This window comes from Balaenoptera acutorostrata, chromosome 5, assembly GCF_949987535.1.
Source record: "Balaenoptera acutorostrata chromosome 5, mBalAcu1.1, whole genome shotgun sequence".
Classification (NCBI taxonomy): domain Eukaryota; kingdom Metazoa; phylum Chordata; class Mammalia; order Artiodactyla; family Balaenopteridae; genus Balaenoptera; species Balaenoptera acutorostrata.
Genome location: NC_080068.1, coordinates 35,481,266 through 35,487,265, shown reverse-complemented (window position 1 = coordinate 35,487,265; position 6,000 = coordinate 35,481,266).

The following is a 6,000-nucleotide window of genomic DNA, read 5'->3' as shown; positions in this document are numbered from 1 at the left end:
CAGGGTGTGAGAGGACTGACTCCAATTTTGAGAGAAGTTCTATGTGGGTAAAATGCTATCAAACAGCACCACATGCTGCAGACAAATCGTCCATGAAAGAAAGAGTCAATCGATGTGTCAGACTTCGCTGTCTTATTTTAAGAAATGGCTACAGCAGCCCCAGCCTTCAGTGACCACCACCCTGATCAGTCAGCAGCCACCAACATGGAGGCAAGACCCTCCGACAGCAACAAGATTACAACTTGCTGAAGGCTCAGATGACGGTTAGCATTTTTTAGCAATAAAGTACTTTTAAATTAAGGTATGTACATGTTTTTAGACATAATTCTATCGTACACTTAAAGGCTACAGGGGCTTCCCTGGTGGCGCAGTGGTTGAGAATCTGCCTGCTAATGCAGGAGACACGGGTTCGAGCCCTGGTCTGGGAGGATCCCACATGCCGCGGAGCGGCTGGGCCCGTGAGCCACAGCTGCTGAGCCTGCGCTTCTGGAGCCTGTGCCCCGCGACGGGAGGGGCCGCGATAGTGAAAGGCCCGCGCACCGCGATGAAGAGCGGTCCCCGCACCGCGATGAAGAGTGGCCCCCACTTGCCGCAACTGGAGAAAGCCCTCGCACGAACCAAAGACCCAGCACAGCCAAAAATAAATAAATAAATAAATAAATAAATAAATAAAATTAAAAAAAAAAAAATCTGAGACTCAAAAAAAAAAAAAATTAAAGGCTACAGTATAGTGCATAACTTTTATAGGCACTGACAAACCAAAAACTTCATGTGATTTTATTGCAATATCATACTTTATTGCAATATCTCTGATGAATGCCTATAGTTTATGTGGGAGTGAGGAAGCAGCAAAGATGAGACAGGAGGGAGGAAAAGCCACTAAAGACGTGTGCCCTTCTCAGTTTGGGCATTTAAAACTCTTTACAAACCCATCTTTTTTTGCCCAAGAGAATGGAAGTTTGTGGAAATCTCGAGAGAACACAGGAGAGACAAGACCTGATGACAGAACTTCACTGGAGAGGATGTTCTGAAGCTCCAGGTGCCTCCCAGGCCCTTGGCTGCTTTCTGAGTTTCTAAACCCCCAGCATTCTTTCTGCTTAGAGCTGTGGTTCTTGCCACATCCATCCAATGAACTCTCTGCCAGCTGGGCCATGCCTGTCTAGACCAGGGCTAGGTGCTTCAGCCAAAGGTTACATGTGTAGGATGAACATAAGGCAGGCCATTTGCCTCTGAGGTGTCCAAAGTGGCGCTGGTCAGTGATAAATTGACCCAACTGGACCTTCTCTTGGGAATGATGAGTGCTAAGTGCACATAGAGAGGGTTGGTCAGTGCGGTTGCAACTGTATCCCAAATGTCACTGAGCCATTATTACCATTCTCTGAGATTTCTGGTGTGCACCCCAGTCTTGGAATAGCAAACTCAGAATGACCACCACCAAGGAGAAGAGACATGTTCTACTGCCTGTGTTTCCCCTGAATTCGCAGGAGTGCACCCCAAACTGAAGACAATCTTCTCATGGCCCTTCCTTGAAATTCTGAAAAGCAGGACCTATAGGAGAACCTTCTTTATTAAGGAAGTAGGAAAAGAAAGTAACATCATTTGAAAGAGACAGAGAAAAGTCTACAGGGTAGAAAAAGAAGTAGGAGAATGAAAAACCAAGAGGAGACAATTTCAAGGAAGAAATAGTAAACATTATTGACCTCTCAGTCACACCACATCTCCTGAGTTAGAAATGACAATACTACTATGTCATTTGTGCAGAGCATCAGTCTCAATGGGGGCAATATCAAAACTGGTTCCTGGGGGATGAAAATATCTTGGATGGTTTGTGGTACAATGGTTTATGGGCCTCCAAAGGGCTGTAGCACATAAACAGATATAAAGTATACCTCCGGCATTAAAGCATCATGGGGTGGGGGCAAGGGGCGATTAGGGAAAAGATGTCTAAAAAAAGCTCCTTAGGGGCTTCCCTGGTGGTGCAGTGGTTGAGAATCCGCCTGCCAATGCAGGGGACATGGGTTCGAGCCCTGGTCTGGGAAGATCCCGCATGCCGCAGAGCAACTGGGCCCGTGAGCCACAACTACTGAGCCTGCGCGTCTGGAGCCTGTGCTCCGCAACAAGAGAGACCGCGATAGTGAGAGGCCCGCGCACCGCGATGAAGAGTGGCCCCTGCTCGCCGCAAATAGAGAAAGCCCTCGCACAGAAACGAAGACCCAACACAGCCAAAAAAAAAAAAAAAAAAAAAAAAAAAAAGCTCCTTAGGGGGATGATAATGGGGGAAAAGGCTGAGAAACACTGGTGTAGCGTGAGAATATAATTTTTCATCCAAACTGGGACGCTCCTGAGAAAGACAGACTGCTCTTTACAATCATGCTGGGACAATATGCATAAAGCAGACTGTCCCCATCAATTATGTGATAACTTGGATTTTCCATCATGCTTTATTGACACTTCTTTTATGGCTCTTCTCTTAAATTGCTCTGTATTATAGGTACTGATGCTTTTTTAATCTTTCCATCTGGGATGTAAACTCCTTGAGAACAGGCACAGTAACTCTTTTTTGTAGCCCTGCCTCATCTCTCATCATTTCTTCTTGAGCATTGTCTGGCCTCGCGATATTGAACTATCTGTTCTTTCCTGGACGACTCATGCTCTCTTGCCCTCTTGTAGCAAGCCTTGGCGATCCCCCCTAACACCACCTCTTTGCCTTCTCCCAGGGTGAGTTAACAGCTGCCAGCATCCCTGGTCCCACTCAGCAACCCCTGCCACTCTCCACTCCTGGCAGGGGGCTGGGCACAGGCATGGGGCGAGTCTGAGTCATGGTGTGGGGCCTCAGGTATATGTGAGGGTCTGCACTCACTGGGCAAACATCCCTACGCCCAAGGGAGTGTGACATTAAGTAGCAAATAAACACCACCACAGGTTGAAAGAGAGACCACAGAAGGAAGGAAAAAGCCTTTTTCATTCTTTTTATCACAAATTATGTAGCCAGCCCTGTATATATTCATTTAAGCCTCATCCCAGTAGAATAAAGCTCCATGAGAACAGGGACTTTTTGCGGGGAAGGCGGGTGTTTACTGCTATTCCCTAGTAGCTAGAGCATGACGCTAGATTCAGTAAATATTTGCAAATGAAGGTATATAAAAGCAGCTCATGGTGTAATCACCTGGTCCAGTTCATCAACCATACTGTAAGCTCTTAGAGGTTACAGGCTTTATTATTCATCCTAACAGCCTTTACACATAGCCCAAAGCCTGGTATATACCACAGGTGCTCAGACATTTGTTCAAAGACTATGGCAGAAAAAAAAGAGGCAGCAAGGTGGGGCTGAGGATAGAATGTCACCTGCCCTTCCTGCCTCTTAACATAGGCAATAACAAACTGCAGCTTTAATTAAACCCTTTGTCTGCTCTGGAAAGGGGTGCCTTCGGCTTTACATGAACCGAGTTCCTAAAAAGCAATCTGCGATATGCTAAAACCTGGCACAACTGCCTCACTCTCAATCTGACTCTAAAAACCTCCAAAGAGCCCACGATGGCAATGGTGCCTGCTTGGTTAAAAGAAAAAAATAAGTGAGGAATGGAATTAGGTGTCAATAATACTAATGTTCGCATTAACTAGTTAGCAGTGTCATGTTTGGTCTTTTTCTCATTTTTGCTTCAACTCTCCTTCCAAGACTTTCACCTCTCTCAGACTTTCAATCTGTCATGGAATTTTAATCCTCCCAAAACCAAAACAAAGAAATTTCTGTAGTGTCCCTCCACTTTTAACAAAGGCTATTCTAATTATGATAACTTTTAGTGTTCATTTCATCACACAAAATATAGATCACAGACTTAATGAAAAACCCAAAAGTGTTATAAATACATCAGGAAAAATGTTGTATGCCTATGTGTAAGCCAATGACTTGTTTACAATCAACTAAGAAGGACAAGAGTCCTTTACAAGAAAACAAACAAATAATCATCAAGTCCATACACCATTCAAGACTGAGAGCTTACTTATCCTCAAGATCTGTGGGGTGGGGGGATGGGAGGGAGGTCCCAACGAGGAGTAGAAAGATCCTGAGTTCACCTCTTCTCAAGGGCACACCGAAATCATAACTCTGTAAGTAGCAACCACTATCGATGAAAAGACTGAAACCTACTAGAAGAGCTCTTCTACAACAAAAGATATAAAGAAGGAACTGTGAGACAGGTAGAAGGGCCAGAGTTGTGATACCGTCAAGACCCTTACCCCGGGTGGGTGACCTACACACGAAAGAATAGGTACAGTTGCAGAGGTTCTCCCAAAGGAGTGAGAGGTTCAAGCCCCAGGTTGGGCTTACCAGCCTAGGGGTCCTGCAAAAACCCCCAGAGTATTTGGCCTTGAAGGCCAGCAGGGTTTACTTCTGAGGGACCCAGGGGACTGAGGGAAATAGAAACTCCACTCTCAAAGGGGGCACACAAAATCTCACACACCCCAGGACCCATGGAAGAAGCAGTAATTTGAAAGGAGCCTGGGTCAGACCCACCTGCTGATCTTGGAGAGCCTCCTGGAGAGGCAGGAGGCAGCTGGAGTTCACCCTGCAGACACAGACACTGGGGGCAGCCATTTTGGGGAGACTGTTCTACCACAAAGACAATGGTGCTGGCAAGCGCCATTCTGGAATCCTCCCTCTAGCTTATTAGTCTCAACACCCAGCCCCGCCACCACCCACCAGCCTGGAGGCACCAGTACTGGGACGATGACAAAGGCCAAGCAACTAACTGGAAGGGACACAGCCCCACCCACCAGCAGATAGGCAACCTTAAGAATCCCTGAGCGGGACTTCCCTGGTGGCACAGTGGTTAAGAATCCGCCGGCCAATGCAGGGGACACGGGTTCGAGCCCTGGTCTGGGAAGATCCCACATGCCACGAAGCAACTAAGCCCGTGTGCCACAACTACTGAGCCTGCGCTCTAGAGCCCGTGTGCCACAAATACTGAGCCGCGTGCCACAACTACTGAGCCCACGTGCCACAACTACTGAAGCCCGCATACCTAGAGCCCATGCTCCACAACAAGAGAAGCCACCGCAATGAGAAGCCTGTGCTCCACAACAAAGAGTAGCCCCCGCTAGCCGCAACTAGAGAAAGCCAGTGCACAGCAACGAAGACCCAAAACAGCCAAAAATTAATTAATTAATTAATTAATTAAATAGCATTAAAAAAAAAAGTCAATGTATTTCCCAAAGGCAGTAGTAAATACTGAGTATCTTTAAAAAAAAAAAAAAAAAGAATCTCTGAGCCATCTCTGGACATGGCCTTGCCCACCAGAAGGCCCAGGACCCAGCACCACACACCAGTACACAGGCATTAGACCTGGGATCCCCAGGAACCTGCAGCCAGAGAACCCTAGGACCAAGCCTGCCCACCAGTAGGCAGACACCAGCCTCAGAATCTACTGGGCTCTGGACCCACCCACCAGTAAGCCTCCTCTAGCCTTCAGACCAGCAACACCCACCAGAGGAGGGACACCAGTCCTGGGACAACTACAGCCCTGCAGCCTGCCATGACAGGACCCAGCCCTGCCCACCAGCAGGCCAACACAAGCTTTGGAATACCCCAGACCCCACAGCCAGTTGTATCAAGAACTGGTCCCACCCACCAGTGGTCCAACACCAGTTCCAGGACCCCTGGGTCCTACAGCCAGACCCCAGGACCTGGCTCACCCACCAGTGGTCAGGCACCAGCCCCAGAGTCTCCTGGGCCACGATTCTGTCCAACAGTGAGCCAGTGCTATCCCCAGGGCCCCCCAGGGTTCCAAAGCCAGCCACCTCATGACCCAGCCCCATCAGCCAGTGGCTGGCAGCCTCCACACAAGGCAGGGCCTGGCAACCAACTGACCCAGGGCCAGCTACACCTACCAGACCGCCCACAATAGTCAGCCCACCACAACAGAAGGACCCACGCAGCCCATGTAGGGGGCACCCCTAAAGCTTATAGCTCTGGTGACCAGAGGGGAGTGCACTGCTGGGATG